This window comes from Sceloporus occidentalis, unplaced genomic scaffold (assembly GCF_023333645.1).
Source record: "Sceloporus occidentalis isolate IW3139 unplaced genomic scaffold, rSceOcc1.0.p SCAF_21, whole genome shotgun sequence".
NCBI classification, from domain to species: Eukaryota; Metazoa; Chordata; class Lepidosauria; order Squamata; family Phrynosomatidae; genus Sceloporus; species Sceloporus occidentalis.
This window is the reverse complement of record NW_028317001.1, coordinates 14,528,826-14,536,568: the sequence shown is the minus strand read 5'-3', so window position 1 is coordinate 14,536,568 and position 7,743 is coordinate 14,528,826.

The following is a 7,743-nucleotide window of genomic DNA, read 5'->3' as shown; positions in this document are numbered from 1 at the left end:
ACTGCTTTAATCTCTCATTGCTATGGAATCCGGGTTTTTTTCGTTTGTGACACTTAGCCTTCTCTGCCAGAGAGCTCTAGTGCTGCAACAAACTACAAAGCCCAGGATTCCACTGGATGGAGCCAGGAAAGTTAAAGCGGTTTCGATCTGAATTATTTCTTCAGTACAGATACAGCCTGAGTCAGTTGTAAAAGTGTAGAAGCACCAAAGGCTGGTTTTTACCCTTAAAAATGGTTTTACTTTTTAAAAGATAAGCAGTTTGTTTTTCTGTCTAATCCTTATTTTTGTTCTTCTTGTTTGTTTGTATGTTTGTTTGTTTGTTGGTAATATGAGATTGTCTGGTCTGCCAGCTTCCTGAAAATCTCTTAATAAGAAAAGTGAGAAGACTTTTAAAACCTCCCAAAGGAGCTACTTTTGGCCTTTTTGGGGGTCAAGCCTCCTCTCAGAAGCCAAAGCCCAATGTTTGTGAAGAAGAAGAATAAAGCTTGTATGAAAACTATCCTCCCCATTTCTGTATAAGAAAACCCTCTCAGAAAAGCGACACAAAAGACACACCAAGAAACACACTGACTCCCTTTTGGCCCAAGGAGCCTGGCCTCCTTCTCACTCTGGAGCCTTAGGGAGAGAAAGAGGAGCCTCTCAGTTGAACTGAGGAGGCCTTACAGAAGGTTCTGGAACATTATTGCCGACAGTCACAAGCAGCACAAAATGGCCGCCGTAACACAAAATGGCTGCTTCTGTCTCAGCACTTGGCACTTGGCAGGTGGAGGCCTTTAGGGAATCCCTAATGCAAGATCAAAGGGCCTCAAAGTCAGAAGGGACCCCAAAGAGGGTGGCCAGAGGCATGGACTGCAAAGGATCTCCCTTATTAACCACTTCTGAGACTAGAATAAGATGGAGGCTTTTAAGTTCTGCAGAATTCTTTTGGCCTAGAGAGGCTAAAATGGGGAAGGCAAGGGCTGAAAGTCCCAAATGGGGTTAGGACACACTGCTTTAATTAGTGGCAACTGAGTTTGAAGCAAAGTCATTTGCCCTCCATAAAATGGGAAGAGAAGAAAATCTGAGAGCCCTAGAATTGGAAATGATCCCCCAAGGGCCATCCAGTCCAGCCTCCTTCTTCCATGCAGGAATACCCAAAATCCTAGACCACAAAGGGCCATCCAGTCCAGCCTCCTTCTGCCATGCAGGAATACACAGACTCCTAGACCCCCAATGGCCATCCAGTCCAGCCCCCTTGTGCTATGCAGGAATACCCAAAATCCTAGCCCCCAAGGGCCATCCAGTCCAGCCTCCTTCTGCCATGCAGGAATACACAAAACCCCAGACCCCCAAGGGCCATCCAGTCCAGCCTCCTTCTGCCATGCAGGAATACACAGACTCCTAGACCCCCAAGGGCCATCCAGTCCAGCCTCCTTCTGCCATGCAGGAATACACAGACTCCTAGAGTTGGGGGGAGATCCTGGCAGGGAGGGCAGTGAAAAGAGATCCTTAGAAGGAGGGAAGATTGGGAGATATAGTTCTGGAAATCACATTGTTAAAGACTCCTTGTTTTTTTGCCTTTGCCACCCTCTGAAGCTGAGCAAACGAGATCCGAACTCTGGTCTCCAGAGTCCTAGTCCAGCACCAAAAGGCTTCCTCCGAGCACTGTATTTCCAGGAAACCAAATCATGTCCTGGGTGACTCTGTAGCCCAGGGTTGGAGTACAGGCTTGGCTGTATAAACCCAGTGGATGAACTGGGGCAATAAGCCACACTCTCTCAGCCGTCAGTGGATGGATATGATGGAAAAACCACTCTGAAGAAATCTTGCCAAGGCACACTGCAACAACAGCAACAACAGCAACAACATGCTTGTCCTGACCTCAGTGAGACTTTCTTGTGAATAGACAGGTGCAGCCTTGTTCTGAATGTGTGCATATGAGGATCCGCTGGTACTATTGGATCCTTATATCCACAGATGTATAGCAGGATCAAACCTATCTCCTCACCAAGGACTCTGACTGAGATCAGTGTTTATGTTTGAGCCTGGTGGCCTTAAAATGGATCCTAGATCTGAAATAGTCCCTCCAGAAAAGGGGCAGATGTCACCTGACCATCTTGTCCTTGGACTGATTCCTAAATTTAGGCCAGGGAGGAGGTCTGTCCCTGCCCTCCTCTGAGGCTGAGAGAGTGTGACTTCTCCAGGGAAGAAATGAATCCTAACCTTCCCATCAGCTTCTGGGCTTAATGGATGGGATCAAGGGAGCAGTGTTGCCAATTTCGCGACTTTCACACGAAAACGGTGACTTTTCAGAGCTTTTCGTGTGATTTCCGTGCCCTCCTCTATTTCAGTGCATTTTCGGCGACTTTCAGCTCCAGCCTGAAAGCTGCCTGCAGCATGCAACCAACCCTTTGGATTGTAACAGTTTCAGCCAATCAGAAAGAGGGCTGAAGAAAAAACACACTCTCTCTCTCTCTCTCTCCAACGACTCCCTTTGAGAGCCAGAAGTTCAGAACGGAGCAAAGAGCAAACCAACCAACTCTGGAATCACACTAACAGTTTTTTCAGCCAATCAGAGAGAGAGGAGGACAGTGATTGATTGCCCCCCCCCCCCCCTCAGGCATTCAGGCTCTGCTCCAGGCAAAGCGGCTGCTGGAGAGAGAGAGAGGCAGGCATTGGGCAAGCAACCAACCCAGGCACAAAGTGTTGCCCAGGACAGAGGAGTGAGGGATTTGGCTGGCTTAATCCCAATTGCCTTGAATTTCCAAGTAAGCCATAAGTTTTAAGGCACACAATCACAAAGGCAATAGTTGATAATGGTATCATGGGTTGATGTTGGGACTACTGTGTGTGCCTGAGAGTGACATTTGAATTTCTGAATTCCTGAGCTTGGGCAGAGTGCCCCAAGCCTACCTCTCAGGGTTGTTGTTGTACTGTGAGGAGGACCATTTGGGTCGATGGGAGGAAAATCTAGTAGGGAAAAAGTAGAAGAATGGAGGAGAAAAAGAGGTGGAAAGGTGCTTCTGAGCATGGGCAGAGCACCTGGGTAGAATAATCAGGGATGTGTTTATCTCCATCTTCCCTCCCTTCCATGGGCTGCCCTACTAGTTAGTTGTGTGATGTGAATGTGATGTCCCTGAGACTGTGTGTGTGTGTTAGTGATTAAATATGCCTCTGAGCATGGGCAGAGCACCTGTTAAGTTGGCATCCCTGCTCTGTCTTCCAAGAAGTTTGTTTTGTGGCTCTCTTTTTCGTTCTCTTTTCCATTGCCATCCATACTGCAGAAATAATCCAGTTTGGCACTGCTTCTAACTGCAAGGCTCCCTGCGATGATGGGATTCTGGGCACAACAAACCACCAAGCCCAGAATTTCATGCATGGAGCCCTGGCTGCCGGTAAAAGCAGTGTCTCATGTCACAACAAACTACAATTCCCAGGATTTCCTGGTTGAACAAGGGAATTGCCTGCACACTTCCATATCACAGCCCCAGAGAATGAGTCTACAGGATTCAGTGTTGCCAATTTAAGTCCAGTTCTTAAGCTGCATTTGGATTTGATAATGATAATAATGATAATAATAATAATGGTGATGATGATAGAGAGATCTTGTAGCACCTTTGAGACTCACTGAAAGAAAAGTTGGCAGCATGAGCTTTCCTAGACTTAAGCGTATTTCCTCAGATGCATGGGAATTGTAGTTCATTGTGGCACCAGAGCTCTTTCTCACAAAACTACAATTCCCAGGGTTCTCTAGCACTGAGCCAGGGCAGTTAAAGCAGTCTTAAACTGGTTTATTTCTTCTGTGTGTCTTGGACCCAACTCAGGCTGCATCTTCACTCCAGACTCCAGAGACAATCCAGTTTCATACTGTTTTTACTGCCATGGCCCAGTGCTATGAAATCCTGGGAATTGTAGTTTGTTGTCACACCAGAGTTTGCTGAGAGAGAAGGTTAAATGTCTCAGAAAACTAGAATTCCCAGGATTCCCTAGCACTGAGCCATGGCAATTAAAAGGGTGTCAAACTGGATTTATTTCTGCAGTGCGGTTGCATCCGAACACATTTCTATTTGGCACAAAGCTTCCTGAACCCCCTTCATGTCAAAATAAATATCTTAAAAGGACTGAAAGATTCTTTGTTTGGTTCAATGGTGATTTTGAGAGTTGAAATAAGTTACAATTATTTTTATTCAATTATATTTACGTTTATTTGCAAAACATCCGCCATTTTAACATTATGGGAATTTTCTGGGAATTGTGACTGAAAATTCAGTGTGATGTGAGGGGATTCAGCGGGTTTTGGACAAGCATTTCCGGGAATTATCTCCGAGGCTTGTTGGCAACACTGCTTCCAGAACAGTCTGGCCAGAGAGAGGAGAAGGAGAGGAGCTGCTTGGCAGCCATTTTGAGACCGTGTGCTTGAGACCGTGTGCTCGTTGCTGAAGGGGAGGAGCTTCTGTGAGTCACATATGTGAGTCACAAGGGGGCGGAGCTAGCAGACTAGCTTTAAATACCAACTTCCAGAGCCTTCCAGAACAGTCTGGCCAGAGAGAGAAGGAGAGGAGCTGCTTGGCAGCCATTTTGAGACCGTGTGCTTGAGACCGTGTGCTCGTTGCTGAAGGGGAGGAGCTTCTGTGAGTCACATCTGTGAGTCACAAGGGGGCGGAGCTAGCAGACTAGCTTTATATACCAACTTCCAGAGCCGCGCGCCTAACGGCACGCGAATTTTAATTTTAGTTTTCTTTAACTCAACAACTCTGCTCAAGTGGCATCAGGTTAGAATCGGATATTGAAACAGAACCTTCCCTTTAAGTGTAAGATAGCAGCCAGTACATTCCTTTAAAGAAGTATTCCCAGTAGATTGACTGTTATACTCATTACTAAAGACTTTGCAGTATGGACAACGAGGGATCTGCTGCAGTCACCTGCAACTCTTGTGGGATGTTTCTCTTCTTGCCTACAGAAGTGGAGAACTTCACATGCACCAAGTGCAAGTTGGTAGCACTCTTGGAAGAGAAAGTCCAGCAGCTGGAGTCCAGAGTAGCTACACTTCAGCAGATTAGGGAACAAGAGGATTTCCTGGACACAATAGAACTAACCATCTTGGATGAGTACCACGCAGAGGAAGATGCTAGGGTGGAAGAGGTCACTTGCCAAACAGAGGAGGCAGACAGCTGGAGGAATGTCACAAAGAGAAGTAAGCCAAGAAGGAATTGTTCGGGCAGCTTGCAGCTAGAGAATCGATTCCAAGCTCTTTCCCTTATCAAGGAGGATGAAGAAGAGCAGCATGGACAGACTTCAGGGACGGAGCAGGAGAGCCTGAGAGTCCCACCCGAGGGAACAGTCGCTGCTAAGCCTCGGAGGAGGCGTGTGGTCGTAGTGGGGGACTCCTTGCTGAGGGGTACAGAAGCAGTGATTTGTAGGCCTGACAAGATGTCTCGAGAGGTGTGTTGTCTTCCAGGTGCAAAGATCCGTGATGTGACAGAGAGGCTGACAAGACTGGTCAAGCCTACTGACCAATACCCCTTCCTTTTGGTCCACGTGGGAACTAATGATACTGCAAGACACAGCATTCAGAACATCAAAAGGGATTACGAGGCGCTTGGTAGGAAGCTGAAAGGAATGGATGTACAGGTTGTCATCTCGTCTCTTCTGCCAGTTGAAGGGCATGGTCCAGGAAGGGAGAGGAAAATAGCAGATGTGAACAACTGGCTTCGCAGATGGTGCCACCGAGAAGGATTTGGATTCTTCGATCATGGGCTGCGGTTCCATGAGGAGGGACTCTTTGCAACAGACGGGTTGCATCTCACGCCAGTTGGAAGAAATGTTTTTGCCAAGAGTCTCAAGAACTTGATCAGGAGAGCTTTAAACTGAGTTCCGAGGGGAAGGGAGACAATATTAAGGAAGGCGAAAGGGATGGCGAAAATAGTCAAACTGACATAGAGGAAACAAGGCAAACAGTGCAAGGACCCAACAGTGGGAGGCAAAAAAACTTGCACAGGCAGCAAGTAAAAGGGAACCATGGTCTGCGATGTCTCTACACTAATGCACAGAGCATGGGAAATAAGCAGGATGAACTCGAACTCCTAGTACAACAAAGCAAATATGATATAATAGGCATCACTGAAACCTGGTGGGATGAGTCTCATGATTGGAATGTGGAAATAGAGGGGTATAACCTTTTTAAGAGAAATAGGCCAAACAAGAAAGGAGGAGGAATAGCACTATATGTCAGAGATATTTACACCAGTGAAGAGATCCTGGACATCAATCATGGAAGCCAGGTGGAGAGCATCTGGATAAGAATCAAAGCGGAGGGAAACAACAAGGATGTTACAGTGGGAGTCTACTACAGACCCCCAAGTCAGACTGAGGAATTGGATGATGCCTTTCTAGAACAGATGACCACACAGTCAGAAAAGAGAGATGTAGTAGTGATGGGCGACTTCAACTATCCTGATATTTGCTGGAAGTCAAACTCAGCAAAATCCTCAAGGCCTAGCAAATTCCTCACTTGCCTGGAAGACAATTTCATGGTCCAAAAGGTGGAAGAGGCAACAAGGGGGTCAGCTATTTTAGATCTGATCCTAACCAACAAGGATGACTTGGTTGATGGGGTGCAAGTGGTGGGATCCTTAGGTGGAAGCGACCATGTTCTCCTGGAGTTTGTTATACAATGGAGAGGAGAAGCCAGGCAGAGTCAGACACGCATCCTAGACTTTAGGAGAGCGGCTTTCAGTAAACTTAGAGAAGTATTGAGGGCGATTCCGTGGTCAGAAATACTAAAAGATAAAGGAGTTCAGGATGGATGGGACTTTCTCCAAAGGGAGATACTGAAGGCACAATTTCAAACAGTTCCAGTGAGAAAGAAAAACGGGAGGTGTCTCAAGAAACCAGGATGGATGACTAAGGAACTTTCAACCGAGCTAAGTTTGAAACGGAACATGTATAAGAAATGGAAAAAGGGGGAAATCACGAAAAAGGAATTCAAAGAAATAGCAGGCATGTGTAGGGGTAAAGTCAGAAAAGCTAAAGCGCAGAATGAACTCAGGCTTGCTAGAGAGGTTAAGAACAATAAAAAGGGCTTTTTTGGATATGTCCGCAGCAAGAGGAAGAAGAAGGAAACGGTAGGGCCACTGCGTGGAGAAGATGGCAAAATGCTAACAGGAGATAGAGAAAAGGCAGAAGTACTCAACACCTTCTTTGCCTCAGTCTTCTCAGAAAAGGCAAAGGGTGCTCAACCTGAGGATAATGGAGCAGAGGACAGAATAGGGGAATTTCAGCACAGAATAAGTAAAGAGATAGTAGAGGAACACCTTGTTAATCTAAATGAATTTAAGTCTCCGGGACCAGATGAACTCCATCCAAGGGTATTAAAAGAACTGGCAAATGTAATATCGGAGCCATTGGCAATCATATTTGAAAACTCCTGGAGAACAGGAGAGATCCCAGCAGACTGGAGGAGGGCAAACGTTGTCCCCATCTTCAAAAAGGGGAAAAAAGAGGATCCCAACAATTATCGTCCAGTTAGTCTGACATCAATACCAGGAAAGGTTCTGGAGCAGATCATTAAACAGAGAGTCTGTGAACATCTAGAAGGCAATGCCATAATCACAAAAAGTCAACATGGGTTTCAGAGAAACAAGTCATGCCAGACAAATCTAATCTCTTTCTTTGATAAAATTACCAGCTTGGTAGATGAAGGGAATGCTGTGGATATAGTATATCTTGATTTCAGTAAGGCCTTTGACAAGGTTTCCCATGACA